The 11,812-nt window shown below is 33.9% G+C and overlaps 1 pseudogene; it reads right to left on the bottom strand.

Moving 5' to 3' along the window:
• Positions 1–9,874: 9,874 nt before the first annotated feature.
• LOC111732193 lies at positions 9,875–9,993 on the bottom strand (annotated as a pseudogene).
• Positions 9,994–11,812: the final 1,819 nt, after the last annotated feature.

Genomic DNA, 11,812 nt, shown 5'->3' with positions numbered 1-11,812 from the left:
TGTTTAGGGTCCTAGGAGCTCAGACCTTAAAAATACAGTAGAAGCTTTTCTGTTTAAAGAACTACAAATAACATTATCTTCTTCAAAATGATTTCACATTAATGAAGTTTTGCTGGAATTTAACAAAACACCAGTCATACACATAAAATTTTATTATATAGAACAAAAAGAAGTAGAAAATTTTGCCTTAGAATTACTTTACATACACAGATTCTCATTGATCACCCAGTAAGGAGAATATATTCATTGCCTGTGTTATCCCATTCTGCTCAGCATGTGGTCCATTTTTACGTAAAATTTGCTAACACAAAGTAAAGAAAAGATAGTTAACATGTAATCAGAGAACTTCAACCCCTAAATAGTGTAATTGCCAAAATTTAAGGTAAACTTTAATATAAAAAAGTACATAAAGAATTGTTCTATCAATGCAAAAGGAGTTTACCCTTGTGAAGAAGATAACATCATTGCAAAGATGTAAAAGATCTATTTTTCTACCTGTTCTAACATATATTTCAAAACATAAAACGGTATTTATTAGGCCAAAAAATGACTGGGGTCTCTGAAAATGAAACTTGTAAGAAGCATTATTGGAAAGAAAAATAAATGGATCAGTCAGTTTCTCTGATCATGTTTTATTACCAGGCAGGTTGTCTATCAAATAGCCCAGTCATACAGAGGGAAATCAGAGATGGAAATAAAATCCCAAATGGGGCTTTTGAAAACAACATGAAGAAATGAAAGTCTAAAAAAAATATTGCCTAAATAAAGGTTACAAAATTGAAAAAGGACCAGAGTGAGATTTTAAAAATAAAATATTCTAAGGAGAGAATAAGGTCAAATTCTTCTGATCCTACTTTAAAACAATCTATATTTAACCCACCATCTAGTTAGCAATGACTCTATGCTGGACCTGAGCTAAACAACATCATATTAATCACCATAACCCATCTCTGAGTGTTTACCTTGTGTTGGGCTCTGTTAGGTACTATAGGCGTAAAATCCCACTTAATCCTCGCAATGATCCCATGAGAAAAGCATAACTATCATATGTGTCTGAAAGAGCTGGAAAGAAGAGTTTCAGGAAATTAGTGAAGGTCTTACAAGCAGAAAGGGGATGTGAACTCCTGGATTTCTACTCCAAACTTGGTATTTATTATTAACCTCTATACTATACTAAATCTTTTGTGGCCTTGTTAGAATTAAAACTAATTCTATCAAATTATAGAAAACAGACACATTTACCTATGTGACTGTCCTTATGTCAGGGTATAAGAAACACATCCAAACACATCCAAACACCAAACAGGTAAGAACTGAACTGGGCAACTAGTGTATCAGTTCAAACATTTAGATTGTAAAAAAAAAATAAACCCAAACTTCAGTGGAAGCATGGAGGAAGAAGAAGAAGAAGAAGAAGAAGAAGAAGAAGAAGAAGAAGAAGAAGAAGAGAGAGAGAGAGAGAGAGAGAGAGAGAGAGAGAGAGAGAGAGAGAGGAGTTCAATGGCTCAAGAAACTGAGAAGTCCAGTAGGCTTTGTTGCATTTCAGGCATTGCTTGATGCAGAAGTCTCAACAATGACACCAGACCCTGAGTCCTCTTTCCTCCTGGGCCCCAAATCCTCTGCCTTGGCTCAAGTCACAGGCAAGCTCTATCTAGAGGTAGCAAGATGGTTGGAGCCGCTTCAGTCTCTCATCCTTGCAAATTTGAGTTGAGCTAGAAATAGTGAGCAGTTCTTCCTGGGATTGGAAAAAAAGTGGAGGTAGCAATGTGTCACCTGAACGTTAGCTTGAGTCATGCTGAGGCCATCAGTGTGTCCAGGGATATGAGTCCTCTGGTTGGTTTAGTCTGAGGTCTCATCCTCTACTCCTGTAGTTGTGAATGGGGCTCACTATGCCACATGATCTAGGCATAAAAGGCAGATCCCTAAACAAAACTCAAGGCTGGTTAGCAAAAGGGAAAAAAAAAATTTTTTTTTATGGTCATAAAACCATAGTAGTCAATCACAGTTCTAGCAACTGACCATAGGCAAATCACCAAAGATTTCTCTAGGTCTCATTTTCTTCACTTCTAGGATAAAGGGTTGACCTAGATAAATTTTAATATCTGAATTTACCTTAAAATTCTATGAAAAGCTCTAAGTCATAAACATTATTCTTTGGCAAACATTTACTTCTGTACCTGACTTCCTCTTCCCTTTAATTACTGCCTACCAAATGCTCCGGCCCCTTATGTTCTCCCCTACTTACCCCAGGTCCTCTTCTCGGTAAGACAGAGACTCCTGACGAAACCCTATGCTCCATCGAGACTTCTCTCAGTCCTTAGCTTCTTCCTTCCACAAATCTGATCTTCTCCCTTGCCTCTTCTACATAATTTGTGAATGTGAATATAGATCTACCTTGCACATAATAGGTTCAGTCAAAACTTTTAATGAAAATGGCTTATCATAAGTTCTATTGCATTAATAAGTTCCCACGCCCCTGCTAACATGTTTGCATTCTGTAATGGCTGATAGAAATAATGATTTAATTCATAAGACTAACTCTATTCTGAGATTTATAGTGGGTGTCTCTTATGATATTCAAATTTAGCTTTCTACTCTGTAGGTAAAAGGAACTTCTAGTTATGTAGTCTTAAAAACCATGCCCAGAAAATTAGGGTAATATAATGTTCTCCAAGTTGGTAAGTTCTATATGGCAGGGATTCTGTCATTTTCATCTTCATTTATCCTAATGCCTAGTACATAGTCAGAATTCAATTAATGTGAGATAAATGCTGAAATCTACTCTGCTGGATTGTCAACTCATAAGGTGAATATATACAAGCAGCTTCAAAGTTCTCGTAATTTTATCGTTCATTCATCCAATTAAAATATGCCAGATAGTGTTCTAGTGCTAAAGATACAAAGCTGAATAAAATAGACAAAATCCTATTCTCCTGGAGCTTACATTCCACTGGAAAGACAGAGTGATTTCATAATTATATATTTTAATGTCAGTGTATGATGTGTGCAAGAAGGAACACAGAGTAGGGAAAGGAGATAGAGCAAGATGGGTATAATGCTGGTTTAGAAGGGGTGTATGAAAGTTGCCTCTAATGAGGGGACTTTGAGCAGATACTCTTTTTCTGGTCCTTACTGTACAAAGCAGGAAAGTCTGCTTGTCGTATTTCATATTAGAAGCTCTACAAAATCAAGAGTCACAGTAGAGTTAGACAATATCTGAATTGCTCCAAATGCCAGTCTACTGATTTTTTGTAATTACTGATAAAAAGTGTCAAAACTAGATGTATTATAGTTATAGAGTGAATAAAACTCATTCTCAGAGAAATTTAAGATGAAAAGGACAATGAAAGTGGTGTCAAAAAGGTAATGATCTTTGCAGTAAAACATTGATTGCAGCTTTGCTCTGCTGGGGAGGGCAGTCTGGAATGTCACTCAGGCAGTGGAACCCAACACTGAGCTTTCTCAAGGCCTTGTTGCCTGGGGTGTAGATGCCAATACATGTTCTCTCCTCATTATTATGCATAATGGCCCCCAACAGACTCTTCTAAAGCAAAACATCATTCACTAAGCTCAATATCCATGAATGTAAAATATGGTTTTTTACTCCTGTGTCACTAATTACCACTGAACTAACTAAAATGTATTTATACACCATTATCCCATAGAGGTGACCTCAGGCCATTTTAGGAGACGCTATCTCAAGAAGTGATGCTGTTATAAAATTTTAAAGAGAAACTTGAAAACCAAGTAATGGATAGTTTTTCCGTTCTCACTAAAATGTCACAGAAAATTCTGAAAGTTAAAAAAAAATTCTAACTTTAGTGTGAAGGATTTTATTTTAATTTTTATTTATGAAAAATTATAAATACAAACCTCATTTTAAAATATTGTATAAAATGAAGAATTCGGACTTAATGACCAATAAGATTGACTTCAACTCTAAAGTTGTTTGCATAAGTGATTCTGTTTGACTGGGCTTTTGTTTTATTTAAACAACAAAGATAATAATAAAGTTAAACCCAAATGCTCAATATAAGTAATAAAAATATATGTGATATTGAGGAATATAGGTCCATTTTTCAGGGTCTCAATTTAAAATGAGAGAGAATTACTCAGTATCGTAATAAATGTTCAAAATATATTCTGTTACATTGATATAATTGAAAAGATGGGATAGCAAAACTTTATAAAAAGGTTTCATTGCATTAAATAAACCTATTTCACAGATGCACCTATATGTAAATGCACAGAGAGAAATAGAAAACTAGAGCTATTAGTCATATAATTGAAGTCAAGTAAAAATATAACTATCTAGTTATTTTAAATAAAAAGAACTATTTGACTGAATTATAATAACATATTCTATCATATATAATATGTATAGTAATATATCATAATTCCTCTAAAATTCGTGATTGCATGTATATATACATGTATGTATGCACATGATATATTTATAATGTATATATATGTTTGTATACAGGTACATATAACACAAAATAGATGTATATTTACACATATATATTTTTTATCCAATTTTATTTCTTAGGCATGTGTGGGTCTTCCCAAATTAACTTTTGGTGTGTAGTGGGAACTAACAGAATGTTACAGAGATTAAACAGACAGTCTTTTGATCTTTGTTTTTAGCCCTCTGTTCTAAAAAAAATTCAAGATACAATAATTTAGGAACACCAGAACTAGCAATGACTATTCATTTCATTCTTAAAAGGATGAGCAGGACTATCTCTAGAACAGAATCACTTTCATTTACTTGAAAACACCAAGTACATCTCAAGTTTACAAAACCTCATCATGATGCCATATCTGTGTACAATACTCTGGGCATTTATAGAGAAAAAAATGACCCATACTGTGAAACAACAAAGGGCTATGCTCACCTTGAAACAAAATTGCTACAAATACCTGAATAAAATATATATTACTGTACAAGAAATATTTTACATGAACTATGTGGGCTCTAAGATTCTTTTCTGGGAAATGTTTGAGTATTTTAGCAACATGTGGAGACAGAGACAAATAGTAAAGTAGTATGTACAGTGACATAAAAATTATGTATGTTCTGTACTGTAAGAGTTTTATGGGGGCATATAAGAATAAAGTTGGTGAAAAAAATGGCAGTAGAAGTGTAGAGATGTGAATTGGAGTTTGGAGAATAATTCAAATGAATGAAAAGTTTCATGAACTTGGCACAGGAAACCTAATGGAATCTTATGGACGTGGAATGGTAAATGATCCACATATACCTAAAACAAATAGAATTGATTCTGTACACTGTATTAGCATATGACTATTGAAAGATTATAAATCTGTCAAAACTAAAGAATTTGACACTGAAGAGAAGTACTAAACTTAAAATTGGAATTCAAGTGAAGAAAAATATATACCACCAAAAATACTAACGTAACTGTAAACTAAGCCAGTGGTAGGTCTAGAATTTCAACTATCGAAATAAGTAAAAACTCATTAACTCTATTATTAATTTTGAATTCTAATCATGCAGATATCTGATATCTTTTATTGAATGACAAAGCAATGATTATATTTAATTATAGTAGTCAGTTATTGAGCTTTTATCAGATTGTAGGTAATATTCTATGTCCTTTAAAAACATTACCTGTAGTTAGGACACATTTTAGTGGCTAACTTTTGTTTTTGTTTTTGAAAGTCAGACTGCCAAAATTTCAATCTCGTTTCTGCAATTTGATGGGTATGTGATCCTGAATGTTAAATAACTTCTCTTAAATTCAGTTTTTTTAAAAAATCTAGGAATATAATGATATTGCTACCTACCTTAAAGTTTTGTCATAAGGATGAAATGGAATAAAATGGTTTTTAACACATTACAAGGAGAGTGAACACTTACTAAATGGTCACATTTATTATCAGTTATTTTCTCAACAACTTATAAGATAGTAATTATTATCTCTATTTTACAATTCAGCTAATAAGAGGTAAATCTGGAAATTAGAACCAAATCTGGCAAAGAAAAAAAAGAAGCCCAAGTTAAAAAACAAAATACATGTATTAGATGATTGAGGGATTTTGTGCTTATAACACTATTGTCAATTGTATTTGATTATCAACTTAGAAAGTTTTAATTCATTTTTATCTTTGACTACAGAATAATTAAAGTAATAAAATGGTAAATAAATAATTTTGAAAATACACAGGAGGAACAGCACTCCATGAAAATGTTAGTTAGTTCAACTTATTAATAAAGTACATTTTGATATAGACAAAACCAACACTAAAAAGTGAATTTACATGCAAAAAAAAATGCTTTTTAAAAAGTAAAATAAATGCATTTAAAGACAGATTTTCTACTAGAGTAGGCAAAAGACTTAAATTATTTACCATTTTGCAATACATAGAACATATGATCATCTATTTTTATTTTGTTAGTATTTCTATGTCTGTAAAGATACATCATTAAAATATCTTTATGGAATTACAAACGTGTTGTCCTAGAAACAGCTACAGAATAATCTTTAAAAATAAAAACTGTTTATTTGACTAAGGCAGAACATTTTGGGATGGAAGTCCAAATTCTTTTAGACTTGAATTCAGGCTATATATTTTTCCCAGAGGTTGAATCTATTGTACTATATTGGGTGATCCCAAGTATAAGATTTTCTGATAAACATAATTTTCCTATTTGATCAGCTCTGGGAGAACATGATAGAAAAGCACAAAGCAGTACATGAATCAAACTCTTTTTTTTTTTTTAATTTAGTCAAGGCATTTTCCTCAAGCACAAATTAATATAAATCAAGCATTGCTAGAACTCTGACCTTTGAAATTATACTTGCATAGTCAGATTTCCCTAACAAAGTGCATGTTTACAGTATCTTTTATTTAAATCAATATTCTTTATGCATGAGCAGAGAAAGAAAAGAAAAAGGCCAACAGCAAATAAAGTGAACCTAAATGATTTAGCTCAGCAGAGTGGAATAATGAGCCAAGCCTTCCCCAGCGTCCAAGTCACTCTGTGATATTTAGCTAGGCACTTACAGAAGTGTATTAGCTCTTTTAGGTCATTAAGATGCCATTTTGTGCACTTCCATAGTCAACTTACACTCTAAGGTATCCAAGTTGCTATGGGGGAATGACTATAGCGCTGGGGTGAATAAACTGCATGATTAATTTATAGCTTGATCGCAGTGTTAGTTAAGAGGTAGACTTAATTTTCAAAGAGGAAGCAGTGATGAGATGTGTGTTGGATTGAAATGAACTGAAGCATTGAATTGATAAGATGAGATAAAAAAAAAATCTTTGTTAGTATTCCTCAAACATAATAGCATATACACAAAGATCCTTGAACTGTATCAACTTATACAGCAATTCTTTGGGTACCACTAATAAAGATGCTGTTGAAATATTAAGTCCTTATCAGCTTTAACTACAAATCAAAAAAAATTATACATGTACTACCTATAATTTAAAAAAGAATCTTGTAATCATTACATTTTTCCCATTTTAGGTATAAAACTTTATAGTTTGAGTCAATTGAATTACAAATTCTGATCAACTTGGCACCTCCCCTTTGTCCTAATCAAAGTTAAGTCCTAAGGTTGGTTGGCATAGGAGAATGGTTAGATGAGAAAAAAAGTCAAATTTCAGGGATATGTTCTGTGTTTTAATTAGAGCCAATGTCTATTCTCAGGTCCACATATTAGAAATCCATTTCCATGTTCTTTCCCCAAACAGATGCCCTGATCCATCAACCTGACTACCCTTATAGGAAACGTGGAGCTTCCAGTATCCTGTTTGCTCTTCAAATTTTCCCTTGTGAAACAATCTAGGTAACTGAATTATCTGGCTAACAAACTATTGCAATTCATGAATGTTTTTGTTTTCTACCTACCATTTATCTAGTTATTAAAGTCATTAAGTCTGGTCCCCTCAAAAAATTATTTGGACTTTTATAAAACTCATCCAGAATAAGCAATTTCTGCTTGCAGGACGATGTCAGTGAGATAATGAGAATTTTAATGGAAGTCCTTAGTGCTATAGATTTTACATGAATAAGTATAAAAATATTGTACTTGCTTGTGGTGTATTGGAATTGAATGCATCTTAATGATAACATACTAAGTACCAGAGACAAATTTTCTTATCAGTTATATAATTGAACGTATTCCTCACCAAGAAAATAAATTATAATAGTAAACGTTTTCATCACCTTTACTGAATATCAGGTGTGTTCTAAGACTTTAGCTGTATTAATTTTTATTCTCAATCCTATAGCCTAGGTTCTATTATTATCTCCATTTTGTATATAAGAAAAATGAAGCATAGGGAAGCTGTCATTTGTCCAATGCCACACAACTAGAAAGGACAGACTAGAGATTCAAACTCACCCAGCTCGTCATCAAGTTTAGGCTCCTAGCCACTACACGACAACCCTCTCAGTGTCCTTGTAGTTCTCTTGCAGATACACTTCAATGGGTTTTTATATCAACATGATACAATTCAATCCTTCCCCAATTTTGTCACAATGTGGCGCAGACAAAAAATAATCACATTTGACTAGCAGACTGGAATAATCACATTTGACTAGCAGACTGTATGAGACTGCTTGTTGCCACCAGTACTATCCAAGGGCTTTCTTTTGTCTTGGCCACCTGAGAATTGAAGGAATCAGTATTTCAGCATAGTACTATGGTATTCTACACACACAAATGTGCTTTAACATAATGGTCAAGAAGCTCTGGTATAATTCTCCGTAACTGGCTACTACAGATAGAGTTTTCCAAGGCAACAGTTTTCTAAGAAGTAGATTTTGAAATATTCCATTTCAATTGCCACCAATTTTAGAAATAGGAGCCACTTATACACAAAGAAGGAAGGGTGATAACCTGCAAAAGATGAATTCACGTGCAGATGAGATCAATTAGGTCATGGATGAACTATGGTATTTTGACTCATAATATAATCTTAGGCAACTCACAGACATGTTAGTGATGACACCAAAAGGGGACGCTTATTTACAGATTCACATTAAGTGCATATTCAGTTCATTTCCATTAATTCTTACCTGGGGACCTGAATAAATTTTCTATGAATCAAAGACATTCTCCATTGTATAGACAATCTTTGATGAGTGCAGAGTGCTGATGAGAGTAATCAATGCAAACTAGTATAAATAATTTGCAGCATTGCAGGTGGATCACAGATGGCAGGGAAAGATCATACATGACACCTGCTATGAATTCTTAATTTATGAAGCACTTGTACAAGACATTATAGAATATACTGCAGGAGTAGCATATTTTAGTGTAGTTTTTCTGTCTCCCTTCCTGGACTACCATGTTAGCCTTTTAGGTTCCTGTGAACATTAAGAAAGAAGCAACATATGTTATGCCAGTCTTTCAGCATCAATCTAGAAAAATTTACACCAATGATTTATATACTTTTCTAGAAGGAACCATTTACAAATAACCTTGTTCTTGATGAAAAATTTAACATAATCAGGGCCTTTCTCTTCTGTGAAGAGAAAGCATTGTCAAATGCCCAGGTGCCCTTGAATGATATCTGTATCTCTAGTTGTCCAATATTCTAGAAAGCCTATCTCCCAAAGGAAGTATAGCACTCTTAAAGTCTCTTTATTTCTGAGTTTAACAAATGCATTATAATGTCCATCTCTCTTAAACAATTTAATGTAAGTCTATTTTATGGAGGTAAATCTAACATTACAGAATTGTTTTCTTTACCCCTTCATTCATTTAACATTTTTGAGCTTCTACTAAGAGCTGGCACTTTTTTTTTTTTTTTTTAGGTGAGGCAACCCTTGTTTGACCTCACAGATTGCAAGACCTTGTCAGCTTTCAATTCCTTATTTTTTAATTTTTTACACCTACAGCATCTGGTATTCCTAGGTGGTCTCCCATCCAAGTACTAACCAGGCCCTACCCTGCTTTGTTTCCAAGATCAGATGGGATCGGGCTTATTCAGGGTAGCGTGGCCGTAGACAAGCTGGCACTATTTAAGATACTGGAAATGCAAAGAACAATAAGACATATTCTCCTCAAAGAACTTGCAGTCCAGTGGGGAAAGATGTGAAAAAGAAAGTCAAACAATGTGATAGGTGCTAGTGGAAATAAAATGTGAGACTCGGTGAAGGTGACGGGGTGTTATGAGCACAGAAACTGTAGCAAAGTCCATTGTCTACTTAGAGTTGGCGAGAAAATGCACAGAAGAGGAAACATGTGAACTGGGCCCTGACGCATGAGGAGGGTTTTTCAGGCAAGCAAGAATGGGAAAGGCATTTCAAGCAGATGGATTAGCATCTACAAAAGAAGAGTGCTATGAAAAGAAAATATGCTCGGGAATTGATCCACAGTTCATTGGAGATAGATCATAGGACATGCATATGAAGTGGTGATATAGGAATGAGAGACTTACTCTCAGAAGGTGAACCAGAAGGACCACAGAAGGAGCCAGAATTTGAAATATCTTTTTGTCCCCCACCCACACAAATGATTTGGTTTTGTTACTTAGGCTACTATTCTCATTGAAAATTTGCCATTATAAAATAGCCTTTCTTCTCCTTTCTTTGTGGATTTAATTCTTAAACATCATAAATATTAGTTTCAAGTAAATCAACTATTAATCTTGGCAAATTATACTATCTCAGTAACAAGATTCTACCTATTAGTCTCAGTCTCTTAGCTCAGTACTGAATTGTTTAAATTCCTATGCCATTTTCCAAGAGTTTTACATCCTTGCTGTACTTACAGCCATGATTATGGACTTGCTAGTACTCCCTCGAAGCCAGGGATTCAGTCACATTCTGTACAATTGGTTTTATCAAAGGTACATTACACTGGATAAATCTAAAAGTAGAAAAACATCAGCTCTGAAATATATAGGGCAGAAATAGAATTTTAAAGTCCTAGGTACACCACAATTCCCTAAACTGATTCTGAACTTCCAGCTTCAAAACAATAATTCTTAACCTGTTCTACTACCTCTACGAGCTACTGTGGGTGTTCTCTTTGGGGCCATAAAAGCTATATTTCCTGAATTGGTCAAAACATTTTTTTCTGGGTCTCCTCTTTTATGAATGCAACCATGTATAAATGTTAAAAATTCTAAGCAAGAATTTGTCATAACAGTACCTTTATTCAGACTCTTACATGAATTCCTTTAAAAGAAAGAAAAATAAAACTGCATGGATTTATTAAAACTATTCAGTACACTGTAATAGAATTATTCAAGAGCTTCTCTCTAACAGCTGCAAGTCTTTAAAATTAATACACACACATTCGCATCATTGCACACACTTGCACATGTGTACACGCGTGCACGCGCGCACACACACACACACACACATTTCTTGCTTATTAACACTTCTTCCAGAAATGTGTTTAATGAGATTAAGAGTTTGGGGAATTTAAATCAATAAGAAGCAGAGAATTTGGGGAGCAATGATATGAGCATAGATGTCTTCCTACCGCCCTCATGGACGTCTGTGGAAATAAAAGAAATAGAATAAAGGAAAACTTCTACCTATCTGGGAACTAGAAAGGATGCCATCAAACATTTGAAAGTTTGATGAATTTCTTGAAGATGGAATGCAGACAGGAATGATTTAACAGAGGCACAAAAACCTGTAAAAATTCAGTTTGTCTAGGAAATATGGAGTTTTAGAATGTCCCACATAGTTCGATTTATACAGGATCGGGTGCAGGTAGAGAAAGGAGGTCGTGGTAGACCAGATGGCCACATCAAGCTGGATATACATGTTAATAGGGTTTTTATTCTAGAGCAGGTAACCAGAGGAACAAAT

The sequence above is a fragment of the Pteropus vampyrus genome, unplaced genomic scaffold (assembly GCF_000151845.1).
Source record: "Pteropus vampyrus isolate Shadow unplaced genomic scaffold, Pvam_2.0 Scaffold11, whole genome shotgun sequence".
Lineage (NCBI taxonomy): Eukaryota > Metazoa > Chordata > Mammalia > Chiroptera > Pteropodidae > Pteropus > Pteropus vampyrus.
This window is presented reverse-complemented; position numbering and strand designations above follow the sequence as displayed.